The sequence below is a fragment of the Haemaphysalis longicornis genome, unplaced genomic scaffold (genome assembly GCF_048455015.1).
Source record: "Haemaphysalis longicornis isolate Haplotype H1 unplaced genomic scaffold, Haemaphysalis longicornis Haplotype H1 scaffold_1, whole genome shotgun sequence".
Lineage (NCBI taxonomy): Eukaryota > Metazoa > Arthropoda > Arachnida > Ixodida > Ixodidae > Haemaphysalis > Haemaphysalis longicornis.
In genome coordinates, this window is record NW_027526203.1 from 374,017,660 (window position 1) to 374,033,234 (window position 15,575).

Below are 15,575 nucleotides of genomic sequence, written 5' to 3' on the forward strand. Positions count from 1 at the left end.
GGTAGCTTCATGAATAAGGCATAGACTTCATTCTCGTGATTGAACGTGTAACCACACACTTCATGTTTCTGCCGCTCTTCACGCCACTCGCTCAAAATCGTGCATTAAAAATGGCTTCTGGTGTTTCAGTTCAGTATCTAAGCATCGGATATTTTTTGTTGGTTATCAACACCCTGCTTACATCGTACCTGAATGATGCGAGCGCCAGGCATGTTCTCCCTTTCTTATTGGAGGACGCAGGTCGGGAGGAAGCCGGGACAGTCACGTCTGTTTTTAGGTTTAAAAATAAAACATGATATGAAAAATAAAACATGAGTGCGTCTGTTTTCATGATTAATGCCAAAGGTCACGTCGTCTAAGCAAGTTTATAGAGCACGCCCGTAATACTTCAAGATGCCCCACATATACGGGGCTCAATATGCGTGTTCGCGGTTCTGACTTTACCTCTGCCTGCTACGCAATGAGAGGAGTTGGACACATGCAGGAAACAATTGAGCCAGGATGCTTAAAATGGGGCGTAGAAAATTTGAATTGGCACTATAGCGCTTAAGCAAATAATTTACAGTTTGTTAATAAATTTATGGTCTTAGGCAGTAAAGAAGTGTGGCTGGCTATAACTGATGATGACCGGGCTGACGATAACTTTCGTCCCGTCTCATTTGTGCACAGCACTTCGTCTGCCTTTAAGCGGGTTCTGAGACACGTTTTGAACATATCGAAAGAAACAATGAAATCGTTAGATTATATATGGTCTGCGAGATCTATGCAAAGTGCAATAGTATGATCGTAGAATACTTACTGTTTTGGTGAACACCAAAACTTTTTTTTTTGTAAATGACGACCTTCAAATATAAATTGGCAACTATCCCCAATATCCGATCGAACATGTTTCAGAGCCGTACCTCGAATATCATAAAGTTTCAGTTCATCTGCAAGAAACTTTCAATTAAGAGAACCAAACGCCTTTGGAAAATCGGGAAACATTCTTAACGCCAATTTCGAATGCGCAAGCATTTCTATGTGAACTCAAAGAGGAAACTCGTCTGTACGTCTTTAACGCTTCATTTGCCGCATTTTCGCCACCTGCGTCTCATTCAGAACCACTCCTTAGCCCCTTAAAAGTGTTTTTTTAACAATGAACTTGTGTACAGCGATGAATCCAACTTTAACGAGGCGTGAGGTTTAGCGAGGGTCACATGGGGTCTTGAATGAATAAATGAATTTTATTAGAAGAGAGGGGTCCAATGCCTCCAGTGGAATACAATGCAACCTTAGTTTTCGTAGGTAGAATGTGCCGGTTACATGAAGAAATTCCGACAATCCTAGCAAGCGTTGAAGAAATGTTGCTAACATGGGCATGCCATGACATAGTATTACTGAACGTGACAACCAGTGATGTGAAAGAGTCTACGTAGTCTCGATAACACTGCCGCGTAGGTATAGAGATGGAGGGTTAAATACACGTTTTCTTTTAGGCAGAAAAAGTACTGCCTTAGTTTTTTCCGTGTTGATTTTTAATGAGTTTGATAATGACCATCTGGAAATGAATGAAAGCACGGGGTTTGCTGTGTCAGTCAAGTGTTGTATGCCATTGGAAGGAAAAAATAGGCTGGTGTCATCTGCGTATATTATGTATTTTGCCCGGCAACTGATTTTGGGAATGTCATTAATGTATATATTAAAAAGGAGTGTCCCTAAAATGCTACCTTGAGGGACCCCATTCGAAATGTTGAGAGTTTGTGAAGGACATTGACCTGTAAGGACAGTATGTAAGTTTCCGCATTACACGACAATTACCACCCGGAAGTTTCTGAATTTTTTTCTTCGATGTTTGGCATAATACATGCATTCTGGTGAAGGAAAGCAAGCTGTGCTGAATGTTTTATTTTCTAAACTCGTACTGTGACTCTGTCAAATGTCTGCGTTTATCTGAGAACGAGAGAGAGATAACTTTAATGACTTATAGAAGTGAGCCTAGCAGCGAGGTTGTCTTGCTACTTCGTATGGGAAATTGATGATGGATGAAGATGAGTGAACACGCGTAAACACCCACGAAAGCGCACAAACACAAACATTCATAGGAAGAAAACCTGCTAAACGTCAATGTATACCGTCTCAATGACTCGTGAAAATATAAATAACATTTAAATTGACCTATAATTGCCTAACTTATTTCTGTCGAGTTCTTTATGCCCAACTATCACTTTGTAAATGTTTAATTCGAAAGGAAGAGTGTCGCTAGAAAACAGATATCGTAGATACGAGCAAGCTGATATCACTGCTTGAAAGCAGTAATATCGGCGAGACATTTAACGAGGCGCAGCTAAAAATGACATCGATCGCTACAACCACTGTTTTTGAACTGCAAAATCGCGTCAAAAAACCCCATTTCCGTTGTGGAGCAGATGATGTGCGAACAGGGAGTTTTCATAATTCTGAATATTCAGTTCAGTTCAACAATATTCAGTTGGGATCGTTGAAAAAGCCAAATTATTCAGATAGTTTTTAAATGGATGCGTCAGATCGCTTGCTCCGACTACATCCCATTGATTTCAACTCCGAAAGTTTTCTGCAGTAGAGCCTAAGGGTGCATTTATTTTATTTATTTATTTTTGATGGGGGGGGGGGGTCGCGTTATTACTTACACCTGAGTATACGTTATTAAAATAGTTCTTTCCTAAGCCGCCAAATTGCTTTGTTACGCTGGTTGTGGTACGTGTTTTAGATTTCGAAAATTCGTGTGGAGCGAGTTTTGCAGTAAATTCAAAATAAATTGAATTTGGTCATTTCATTTTGCACAGCCATGCGGGAATTATCCAGGGCTTTCGAATGTTGCGGATAGCGGGTATCCCTGTCAGTGGAAAAGCTGTATCATATAGAGGGATCTAAACTTAAGGAAAACTTCACAAGCCACGTTGTCATGTTGAGTGGAAAGAATTTGAGAACAGTTCATTTCAGAGAGGGCCTGATGAAAGCGTTTTAGACTCACTGGGGATATTACCCTTACCGTACAGGACGCACTTGGGTTCTTTGTAGCACTGTTGGAAAGCTGCAAAGATCGGGTGACGGTCGCTAATGCGATATATGTTACCCCGGCTTTTACGGGGGGATGTTTGAGTTGGTAGGAATTAAATCAATTTCTGCAGATGAGTCTGTTGTAACCCGTGTGGGGTGTTCAGTAACGAGAATTAAGCCCAGACTGTAATGACACTCCAAGTACAAGCAGTGACAATCCACCTTCTCTCCCTTTCTCCCCCGGCGGGAAGGGTGATTGTAGCTGGGAATAATACAAATAGCATAATCATTTCAAAATCACGTTTCTGTTCAACTAAATGTTCAAAGTCCGAATCAACAATATGAAAAATGGTTTCAGGACGGAAATTTCTTTCTGGCTGATCGCGCTTTCAGATGAAAAAAAAAACTTTAATCGTTTAAGGCCTTTTTTGCCGAGGGGCTTTGTGAGGCAATCTGGTGGTGTACGTACATATACATATTGGGAGAAAGTAATAATGGAATGGATCACCCAACATGTCCAGCCCTACCTGTCCAGGTCTTTTGTAGAACGGATCACTACAGCCATGTCGCCCTTATTGCGCCTTGCCAGAAATTTGCCATTGCTAAGCCATACACGTACACGTACACGTACACGTACACGAACACTTACACGTACCGTATACGACAAAGTACTTGCTTCTTTCAAGAGGGCCTTATTTTCCGAGGAGCTTGCGACTCAAATACGCGTGTCCCGTTTCTTTCGTATGTTTGTTCTGACTGCCATTTTTTTGTGTTTTTGTATTCCTGCATCCAGGGAGGAAAAGGGGGTAGGGGGGGCTGTCGGCGCTTCTGGTGCCGCACGGGAAGAATCGTCGGCAATTCCCCGTCTACTTACGCATTGTGCTCGCTGCTATCCCATGAGGGGTGGCGACGTATGTACGTTCTGCCTGTTCACGTCTCTGGCCGTGCACGGGTCGCACCAACGGTAGATACGCCTCACGCTTTCTTTATGCTCTAGATTTCAAAGAGCAGCGCTGGGTCGGACGCACGCCTTTTTCTTCCCTCGAAGACTTCTGATGGCCAGATTACCATACAGGTGGCACTGTGCGGGCGTACATTTGTAAAACTCTCGCTTGCGCAAAAACCGGCTGCCGTGCGTGCGTGATTTTTTGCCATTGTTTTTTTATGCTCACGGAGAATTTGTTGCTTCTTTCACGTTATCGGCTGCGTGCGTTTCCCTCTGGTCCCCACTTCATTCACTTTGTTCTTTTTTCCCTCCAATTTTGATCCGACACAATGCAGCACCGGCCAGCCGGCTCGATCAGATCGACAGGATGGGAACAAGCCGCCAAGGAAGAAAAGCCCACTTCTCACGGTCTGTGCCGTAGCGTAGGCATCTCTTCTCAGTGGCAGAGCAAAAATGACGCTCGCGTGTTGGTTGCGTCCAGTACGCTTCGGAGGTAGGGCGATTTTCAATACCTACACGCGAAACCATGAGCTGAAGGAATAACGTACAAAAACTCTAGTAGGGAAGAAAGAATAAAAGAAACGAGAAATAAGAATAGACCGAAAGGAAGAGAAAAAAGCGAAAGAAGAATAGGACAAGAAAAAAGAACGAAAGAAACGAATAGAAAGAAAGAAGGAAGGAAACATAGCCATAAAGTTCTGAATAGAAAGAAACACGAAAGAAAGCCACTAATAGTAATAAAGAAATACATCAGAATAATAATGCCTATCGCTGTCATAAACCTATTTATGCACACAGCACGACGTAGTCATCTCCCTTAGACCTTCCGGTCTTTCCTATCCGCTTCTATTCGAATACATTCTTTGCTCCAGAATTTTCTAATATCATCCCTCCGTGGTGTTATCTGCCTACATTGTCATTCACTGCGTCTGAATTTGTTCTTAGCAGTTAAGTTCCTGCGCACTGTCTCTTACTGACTGGATTTTGGTTTGATGCGTTTTACTACTTTCATCTTCTTCAATATCAGATCTAGCCTAATCCTTGTCGTCAACCTCCTTCGACCATTCCTCTTCACCTTGCTGAGCATCTCAGTATCCAGCCAGATTCCTTGATTATCACCCATAATGAAGTCGGCTTGATTTACTCTTATAATTTTGGGTCTTTTCTGTGTTCATTTTCGATTATTTTGTTTGCGGAACGTAGTATGGATTATCCCCAGTCTCTTTAACATGTCCTCGCGCTATTTACACAAGCTACATAAGAGCTTCACGTCGACTATTCCGCATTCCCATTTCAAATTTTTTTCCGTGCACGCTGTCCTACCAACTTCTCCCCTATTTTAGCGTTAGCATCCATCAGAATCGACTACTGTTGGCTCAGTGGCTAAAGCGTTGTGCTGTTCAGCCTAGTTACGCGGGCTCAATCCCGGCCTCGGTGGCCGATTTTCAGAAGGAAGCGAAAAGCGAAAACGCCCGTGTGTCGAGATTTTAGAGCACGATAAGACACCCAGGTTGTCAAAATTATTCCTGAACCCTCCTTTACGGCCCCCTTCATAGCCCGGGTGTAGCTTCACGGTATAAACATTGAAAATTTGTAACTTTTCTTGATTACTGAGTGCTTACCTTATTCATTGCCAATGCGACATCCTTGTAAAAACTGTTAACGGCATCAGTCTCGTATACGTGGACGATGCCGCAACGGCTTTTACTATGCATTTCTGATTTACTATATTTTCCTATATATGTTTAATAGTTTCTTCTTAGCTTGATCACAACATCCGCGACCATCGTGCTATAATGCCGCAGAATTCTATCACGTTCCCTGATATCTCTGTGGATCAAGGATTCTACCCATATCTCTTACGTTTCTAAATTCCTACGGGGGCAGAGAGTATACCCGCTATTCAACTGCTTAAACTCGGCAGCTCATTTTGTAACCTCGCTTATCCGGAAGCAAATAAACAAGAAAAGGATCTTTAAGGAGTTGGCGGAGCGTAATCTGGTGGTGTTGTATGCTGTCCGGTGCTTAGACCAGTTTTCTATTAGTACTTAACTCGGTTCGCTTACGGACAGCGGAAACGGTGCCACGAGATAGCAAGCCCGATCACTGAGCTATGTACGACTACGCCAGAGAAGGCGCACTGTCTGCTCTTGCCGAAAATCCATTCGTTTGCGTTCCACAGTGAAGAAAGAACGTTTCGGGGAAGCTGTATTTACCCGCTGAACGCCTCGTCGCGTTCTGTCAAAGAAAGACGTTGAGCTCACCACTCTTTTGACTGCTCTATTTTTATTTTTATTTAGTATGGGTATCAGCCTTGTCGACTCCGGTAAGCACACTCAGAAGGGATGTTTGCGACTCCGTGAAGCGTTCCCGAACGCTTATCATTTCATCGTTCAAGTGGCCAAGGGCGCCGCCTACGCCTCCTTCGGAAGCGATGTGGCAATCAAAATCAAGCTCAAACCCAGTGTTTGACGGTGAGCCTACACACGTTACCCACAGGACGCAGCGCTGTGAAGTGTTTGCGATCAATCTCGCAACCTACCAGCCCGTTTTCATGGTTTATTTTAATGGATTGTCAGGGACTGAAATGATCATACAATTTAATTCCGCCGCTGCAGCGAGAGGTCTAGTTCACTACTGCGAGGAACCAAGCGAGCCACTACATACATACATACATACATACATACATACATACATACATACATACATACATACATACATACATACATACATACATACATACATACATACATACATACATACATACATACATACATACATACATACATACATACATACATACATACATACATACATACTTACATACATACATACATACATTCTTATGTGTACACTGATGGATCGGTGTCATCAACATCATCCACTATCGGGGTGTGGATACCGTCATCCCGTACTACCATCAGTGTCATGCTCAGTCACACAACGTCAACTACGGCTACCGAACTTGCAGCATTGAGGGTGGCTTTCGCTCATATCGTCAAGCAACCCGCTCGAGAGTGGGCCATCTTCACAGACTCAAGGGGCTGCCCTTCAATGTCTAGCATCTTTTCCAAAAGACCAGCTTGTGTGTGACATACACGCTTTACATCTCCAAGCTCTACAAGCGCACCATCACATTGCACTTCAGTGGATTCCAACCCATTGTGGGATAACTGGCAATGTGAAGGCGGACATTGCTGCATCCGTTGCGCATAAGCATCGTGCATCGGCAATAGCTATACCATTCTCCAGGAAAGATGCATCTATACTTGCATCCAACGTGGCATGGAACATGCAGCGTGCAGCCTGGGATGACGTATCACGTCATTACGCGCCGGTATCGTTCATCGATCCCAACTGCAAATTTAAAATGCCACCAGGACTCTCCAAGCGGGTACAAGCAATTCTACATCGCATGCGGTTGAATGTCGCATACACGCGCAACTTCCTCTTCAAGATAAAACAGGCTACGTCGCCACTCTGCCCCCACTGTGATGTGCGAGAAACCCTGCAGCACCTGCTCTGTGAATGTGCTCGATTCAGTGCTCAAAGAGTATCCCTCGCAGTGACTTTGGGACTGCCGCTTTCCGTGGACATGCAGCTAAAGAACGCTTTAGGACCATGGGCTTGTCCCAAACGTGCTTTACGGGCTACTAAAGCTCTGATAGAGTACCTGCAACATACAGGTCTAGACCAGTCGCGGTGAATAACTCGCCGTATATGTACGCATCAACTTCTTGAACATCATCGCCATCATCTTCATCACGTCATCAACTGGCGTAGCAAGTTAGGCATTTTAGCCCAGCTAACATCGCCAGACTTCATTAAAGATCGCTCTCTCTCTCTCACATACATACATACATACATACATACATACATACATACATACATACATACATACATACATACATACATACATACATACATACATACATACATACATACATACATTTTTCACCACTTTCTTTCTGACTCACAAAATTCTTTATCTGTTGCTATGACCCACCACAAGGTCCCCTTTGCTTTCCGATGTTTTCTTGACTGCCAACCCTTATTTTCTGTCTTATTTCACCGAGCCACTCATTTCCCATTTCTGATTCGCTACATACATACATACATACATACATACATACATACATACATACATACATACGTACATACGTACATACGTACATACATACATACATACATACATACATACATACGTACGTACGTACGTACGTACGTACGTACATACATACATACATACATACATACATACATACATACATACATACATACATACATACATACATACATACATACATACATACATACATACATACATACATACATACATACATACATACATACATACATACATACATACATACAAAGAGGAAAGTCGCAGAACGGGTGGGAGTGTCGCCGTGCAAAGAATGGCACCGGCAAAGAGTTGACTACGTTTGTGTCTTTCAGAAACCTGAGGGCTCGGCGCACGAGATGCCTTACCGAGGAATTCAATGTCTGTTCGGATATATGATGCCCTCCAAATAGTCATACGTGGCAGCTCTCCTTATAGTCACTCTTCAAAGCGGAACGCGCCACCGCGTGATCAGGGAAGTAGTGATAAAGTACCCCGAAACACCATACGTTGTATACAAATGCGATGAGGCAAGATCAACTTATAAGACAGGACAGTGTTCCTGCCAAATTCGTCGTGATGCGGAACGGCAAAGAGGTATCCGCTCTTTTCAGTCTTTCCGCAACTTGACTAGTTGCAGGGATACCAAAAGGGCCTAAAGAAACCTGCATTGGCCTGCTTTGAAAATTCGCTGTTTACCTGGCCCCCCTTTTACCAGGTGGTGAATGATAGTGCATCTCAGGCCAACCTGCCAGCCACTTCGTTTCCTAGCGCTTCAAACTATGCAATCATCGTCTTCACAGGGTGCCTTGCTGGACGAAATGTCAGTTCGTCCGTACACTGGGGATGGCTGTGGCGAGTACACCACCCAACGGCGGCGCGAATGCCCTCGGCAAGCGTTTGCACGCGGAATCGCGACAACCCACTTTGTTTCGTCTCAGTAAACGCGGAATGAAACTGATACAGTTCAGTTTTCGCAAGCATGTAGATATTAGAAAGTAAACTGGAGAACATTATTGCTTTCGCTATGCTTGTTAGGTTAAAATAAAGGAATAAACCTTTATTGCGAGATTATGTGAGTTCCCAGACTATATGTATAAGCGTAGAAGCAATACTCCGCGCTTGTGTAAACGTCTAAAGACAAAAAAAAACAATATATTCGTAGTGCAAGTGGCGTCCGTTGCGTGAGTTAATTAATATTGGATGGCAAGAATACGCAAAAATTACCGGGCCACGCTGCATTCAACGGCGCACGTGCTGTCGTTCTCGTGCTACTTGTATCGCGTTGTCTTACCGGCGATTATCGGTAGATGCCGCTTATACCCCGAAGTGGCATTAGGTCATTCTGCCTCATTAAGCACAGAACGCAGCGGTAGAAGCTAAAGAAGCTACAGAGGCCCAGCCCCGACGCACAGCATAATGGTTTCAGACTACTCCGGCGTTCTCCACTTAGGCTGGTTGATCTTACGATCAAGGAAAACGCATGGCTGCCCAAATGACGTGGAATAGGCAGATCGAATAGGCTCGGACAGTTTGCTCGCCCTGATCGCTGTTAGCCGCATGTCAGCCCAAAACATGCTGATGTCTTCTGCGTTCAGGAGTATGCGCATTACGCGTCGTCTTCTGGTCTATAGCAGTAACGCCATACATTTCGTTAGCAAGGATACCTATAGCAGCTTATCTTAGGCGCTCCATGATGAATACGAAGTTACAAGTTCGATTTCACACAGACCACGGCCAGCTTTATTTCTGATGAAGGCAAAAACATTACGACTATATGTATGCATTCCGCCTCATACATGCGAGTGTTTTTTTACAGTAATTATAAAATATTCTTCGGTTTCCACATCTCGTCTGCGTGGACGAAATAGCGTCGAACGGAAATTTTTCGCACCCTACGGCTGCTGTTTTGTGTTTCCAGCTACTGGACTGGCGTTTTGGCCGTTGTTTTTCCCGTACAGCTTAAAGGGCTTCCGGAGAGACGTTTTGGCCGATGTCTTTCACGTCTAAGCCCGCGCACATCACCGGTTGCCCCTGAATGCGTGCACGGGGGTGGGGGGGAGGGGTGATAGGGGATCGTGCATTCGCAGCCAGGCTTCACGCGCTCACCGATGACATGCCAGTTGGGCTGGTGCGAGATTGCAACGTGGACGTCTCACGGCTTGACGCAACCCGATTGCTGCCCTCCGTGGTGGAGCAGTTTGGGTTGGTGTGTTATACAGACAGTAAGATGCCCACGACACGGGAGGGTAACGAACAGCCCCATGTTTGCCCGCTGAATTAAAACTCTAGTCCTTTCAAGTTTCTTTCAGCTAATTGGCTAGGAAACATTTTCAATCGCAAATTACAAACAAATGAGTTTCGTAAATTAAAAATTACGTGAATTGAGACGACCACAAAAAGGAAGGTACAAGCGGGCGGGCGCAGTCCTTGTCTACTTTCCTTTTAATGCGTAGCATTCTTTGCTGAGTACCCCCACAGCCAGGACCGTGTAACGCCCTGCATTTACACAAAAATGCAGATATACCAGAAGTTCCACCTGTAATCGTTATAATAGCGTAAATGGAGATAACTGGTCACACGAAATTTTGAAAAACTGAAAAACAAAAATATACAGAAGTAACGGAAAAAGGTGGAACGTGTAGACGCCCTGCATTTCCACAATAATGCAGGTTTCGCGAACGTTCCACCTGTGAGGACGCAGGTTCGATTCCCGGCCGCGGCGGCCACTTTTCTGATGGAGGCGAAAAGCAAAAACACCCGTGTGTACGAGATTTCGGCGCAGGCTAAAGATCCTCATATAGACAAAATTAATCAGGAGCCCTCCACTACGGTGTGCCTCATCGCCTGCGTTGCATCGGCGCGTTAAACCCTACAATCAATCAATCAACCAATCAATTATTCTCTCTCTCTCTCTCTCTCTCTCTCTCTCTCTCTCTCTCTCTCTCTCTCTCTCTCTCTCTCTCTCTCTCTCTCGTTCTCTCTCTCTCCCTCTCTCTTTCTCTCTTGGAAGGGTTAGTAGCGTTTATGCGACGAATAGTCGACGAACTTCGCCCGGCGGCGTCCGCTCGACGCCCGGCGGCGGAAAAACATCGTCCGCCGCCGATCTAGCCGGGGCAGAAAAAGTTCGTCGCCGTCATGGCGACGAAAAAGTTCGTCGCCAAACATGGCGGCGCCCTCTCCGCCCGCTTCACAGCGATAACAGTTTCGTCGCTAATCCCTCAATGCGATATCGTGTTCTAAACCGTTTACTTCGAATTAAATTTGTCCACTCTTGCCCTCACATCAATTTTCAAGCGACAAATAGCCTTCTTTTTTCAAATAGAAGGGCGTTTTTCTAGCTGTTAAGCCTGACGCAGTAGCGTTTGTCGTCGTCATAGCAACGATCGTCGTCATAGCAAACACAACAAAAACATTAAAAACTTCTTCTACACAACATTTTACGCCTTTCTAGAGGGTTTTGCAACTAAAAAGCAATAATAATAGTCTTGACGGCTTTTTTTGCTTCTCCTGTGTTTCACTTCAATGTATTTGCCTCGTCTAGCCACACTGACAGCAGCGCAGCGGCGAGGCGGCGGCGGCCGCCGTAGCGCAGCCCGACGAACATTCGGCGTCGTGACGCGGCTGGTCTTCCGCCGCGCGAACTTCGTCGTGAAAGATCGCTCCATGTATTCTAGCCTTTACGCGTCACAGCTGACGTTGTATAGCACGAAATTTTAAACTTTGTCATATTGCTTATATATTTGAAGTCTTTCCTGGCCTGAAGGGAGCTGGGCGAGTTTCATCTCTAGTTCTTTCAAATATAACAAGCTTGAGCTTTACCTTCATGGTCCTTTTTCGATTTTTCGATATCTTATCTCCTGCGTAAGAACAGAAACAAAAGCAGCGCTGGCGCATGATTAGCCCATCTTAAAGGTTGTGAGCGCTTCGAAAAATGTCCTGAAAATTCACAACATTTAACAGAGGCAATATTTTCCTGTTTCACCGCGTGAATACAGGAGAAGTAAGCAAGCAAAAAGTTTAAATTGTCGTTTTACGCACTGTAGCATCAACAGCCGTTGTGGAGAGTGTCGGATTAATTAGACCATCTGAGGACGTTTTACGTGCACAGAAATCTCGACGCAGGGGCGTCTTCGTTTTTCGCCTGCATCATAAAAACAGCCGCCGTGGCGTGACCTTGTGTTCAGCAGCCGTACCAAATGGGCCTGTTCGTTCGAAGTGCGAATACGATCGGCATCGTAGCAGAACTGGAAGTTCCTATTCGCCGTCAGACTAACCTCCAGGCTGTAGTTAAACAGTCAATTTATGGGTAGCCTAGCTAGTAATGAATGCAAATCGCCTCGTTAGCTGGTTGCCTCATACACAGCAAAGGAAATATTTTTGTAGGTCCTCCTCCAAGCTGTCCGAAGCTTCCAAGCGTGATTACGTGTATATATTTATGTTGACGGCTAAACAACAGTCGTGCAACCAGATTTGTAAATAGCACAAAAAAAGGCAATAGACCTTTCACTGAGAAAGTGGTCGAGCGGATAAATGTAGAAAATGAGCTTCCTCATTAAGCAAGCCGTCACGCAATGAAACGAGAAAGCACGAAAACAAGCCGACTTTCCTGACATTCTACGGGCTGGTATCATCACTTCCTGACCCATTCCCTGCGTGGACATGTGTCATCGCTGTTAAGTGCACCCATGGGGGCAAGAAAGGGTTCGCGGCAGTTCTGTTTTCTTGACAGCGGATGACTCTCTGGATACGTCTAACAACCCACTCTCGTACCCGTTCTTGGCCAGGTTCCCCCGTATAGACATATGCAGTATACGGGTATGAGACTAAGGCAGTTTCCTCTATTGGCTCCAGGCGAACTTCACGTCTAAAAACGGCCGGTGTACGGTCACCCCAGGTTCCAGTAAAAGGTAATTCTACAAAACGTAATGAATTGAATGCTGTTTCGCCTTGACTTCATTAGTGCGCATAAAAGATATACTATATCTTTTACTATACTACTATAGATATATAGATATACTACTACTACTATATAGATATACTACTACTACTATATACTACTATAGATATACTATACTATATCTATATACTATACGACCATTTTATTTAGCAACAAAGAAGTTGTGGCCGAAGGGTCATGATTACCTATTCTAAAGCAGCTGAGCCGGTCTTCGAGCCCAAGTAGCGAAACGTACGTTTTATTCTTCAACTATGGGAAGAGGCTGTCCCCGCACGCACAAAAATTTGGAGGTGAGTTGGTTACTGCTAAGGAAATGTTACGTCGAGACGAACGAAGCCGGGAGTCGTGCACTGGACCCGAAGTTGCCTCCAGCGCGACACCTCCTACAGGAGTACCTGCTTTTGTCCAGCCTGGGACAAAGACAGCTACTCCCGCTGTAACAACGCCGCTCCAAACTGAGCCGATCCCTCCGGCTTCCTTGAAGTATCACTATTGGAAGACTAGCGTATGTTTGCTTACCGTGAGATGCCTCATGGCCTTTTAAACCCAGCTGTCGCCTTGTGACCGGGGCAGCAGGAAAGTGGAGGAGCGTCACACTGTGGTATTTCCACGCTAAGATCGTGCAGCTGAGTTCTCGCGTGTCGATCGCTCCTGGAGTAGTCTGCTGGCGATGGTCGGCGTCGTGCGGCAGGTCCGCGAGGATCTCACACAAACCAGAGCCCGCGCGTAGTCCCGAGGAACCGTGCCGTGTGCCGCTTGGCTTGAGACTGTCTCGGTTGCAAGTCCCAATTCTAGTTTTATGGTGCATAACGGTTCAGTGACTTTTTTCGTCGGCGATCCTCGGAGCGCATCTCGTGCCCGCCTCCACTCATCCGTTCTCTGGCTGCAGGAGAGAGTAAGAGGCTCCCTCAAGAGGCTAAACAACGTAATTCCTGGGTTTCTGTCCCAGGGGCTATGTTTTACTCCATCCAGTCTGGTGCAAGGGTAGATTGCCGCCTCGAGTGTGGGGGGATCGACCTGGTTACGCGGATACTGACCATGAAGAGGCTCGTTGCTTGCACACAGGCACGCATTTTCCTAGACCGCTTGCTACGTGTTCCTTTTCTACATTTTTTGTCTCTTCTGTTCGGCTGCGTACCTTTTTCCTGACAGTGCGCGCCCCTCATTTTGTGCTCGCGTTCCTTGCGAGAAACAAAGGGCCCAAATCGCTCGACCGTGAACGCTGAATCAAACGGGCCCAGACGCGAAAAAAAAAAACAGGGAAAAAAAAGAGCGGGCGAATTGTTTGGCCTTGAAAATAAAGACCCAAAAGGAGACCGAAGCGACGACGATGGCCCCTCAGCCGAAAACCACCGACCCAATTTCACCCGAAGCGCCCGACTTTTCCAACGGGGCTATTCCGCGTCGGTGCTCTGGGGGGCCTCCGGGCGGCCTCCGTGGAAAGTGCCGTAATTATGACACACCAGAAACAATAGTGTTGAGAGATCGTATAAGTTTCGCCCCCTAAATTGTGCCACCTAGTGTCTAGTCTAGTCTAGTCTAGAAGCTTTTAATCTAGAAGTGTCTAGTCTAGAAGCTTTTTCCTCATGGCTCTGCGTTTCTTCGCTGTCGCTGCCGTTGCCATCTTTCAGCGGTGCTGAAATGACAGCGAGTAGGGTTCTTGCAACTTCCGCAGATACCGGTTACAAAAAATATTCCTATTTCAGTACACCATCATCCGACATCTGTAATACAAGACTGCTTAGCTGACACGCAGTGAAAGAATTGTGTTGGCTTCCCAAATAGTTCATTTCAGTCATGCATGCTTCAGTGGTTATCGACAAAAGCCGGCAAAGTCTTGTTCAGTGAATATTTTAAAACTGACCAAACAAGAACACTCGCTGGTGCGTGTCTGTACTTCGGAAGTGACCCAATGTAATGGCTGCGACAAAATGCCAGTATAAAAGATTATTCGACATCCAAAAGTAACAGACTGGCAGTTTATCCCTATGGCATATCTAAAATCCCAGGAATCACAGCCAGCCACCTTCAAGATCAGAAAAACAAACCTATGGTGCTGTATATGCCCAATTAAAGTTTATTCTGCATTTCACTTTGATCGATACCTCAGGGTATGGTTTCTGAAGGAAGGTGGCCGAACGCCAATATTCCCAAACCTATTGGCGATAAATTCTTACCCCGCCGAAAGATCTTGCACCAGAAGCCCCTTTTTTTGCAACGCTTGTTTTGCGAGTGCCTCCAGACTGTGCTGATCTACTGGTGCTGGGTTATCTCTTTCTGGATTGTTCCAAATCGAAATGAATTGGTTACATTAAAAACGTGATGGATAGGCTAAATTGGTCCCTCTCATACTGATCATAAGGGCCCACGGATAAGGGCTCTGGACAAAAAGAACTATAGCTTTGCGATAAATAATGCTGTAAAGCTAATAATTGCATACCTTGTTTTTGCGAGATACATTTAGACCGAAGCTGTACTTACACAAACACAATTATATGCTAGTTTGAAGGGGTTACACGCTTGAAATGCCC